The sequence below is a fragment of the Rhagoletis pomonella genome, unplaced genomic scaffold (genome assembly GCF_013731165.1).
Source record: "Rhagoletis pomonella isolate Grant_MI unplaced genomic scaffold, Rhpom_1.0 Rhpom_scaffold_00001, whole genome shotgun sequence".
Taxonomy (NCBI): domain Eukaryota; kingdom Metazoa; phylum Arthropoda; class Insecta; order Diptera; family Tephritidae; genus Rhagoletis; species Rhagoletis pomonella.
The window spans coordinates 90308286-90308771 of NW_023458555.1; the positions used below are offsets into that span (position 1 = coordinate 90308286).

Genomic DNA, 486 nt, shown 5'->3' on the forward strand with positions numbered 1-486 from the left:
ACACCGAGTTTGGTACAAATTGGTAGAACGGTTACCGATATACTTATATGTGATCATAAGTGGGCGGTGCCACGCCCATTTTCCACAATTTTACCATAAACGTATTTCTTGGTAAAGAATTGTTGCAAGCATCAATTTTGAATAAATTAGCTTCAATATTTACTGATTTATCGAAGATTATGTATTTCTCTAAATTACCGTTATATAGGAGGTGGGCGTGGTTATTGAGCGATTTTAAAAATTTTCGGCCATTTGGTATGTTGTGCGAAGGCCAACAACTGTGCCAAGTTTGGAAGAAATTGGTGCAGCGGTTACCAAGATATACACATGTAACCATAAGTGGGCGTGGCTACGCCCATTTTCCAAAAATTTATAATATTCTTATTTTTCGTCTAAAAATTATTGTAAATATCAATTTTGAGTGAATTATCTTCAGTAATTACTAAAATATCGCAGTTTTCGTATTTCTGGAAATTACAGTTATAT

The 486-nt window shown here is 34.0% G+C and overlaps 1 protein-coding gene across 1 annotated transcript in view; it reads left to right on the forward strand.

Annotated features, from left to right (window-relative positions):
* The window catches only part of LOC118748704 (poly [ADP-ribose] polymerase), a 143564-nt gene that overhangs the window by 79173 nt on the left and 63905 nt on the right, over positions 1-486 (forward strand). The window lies entirely within an intron of this gene.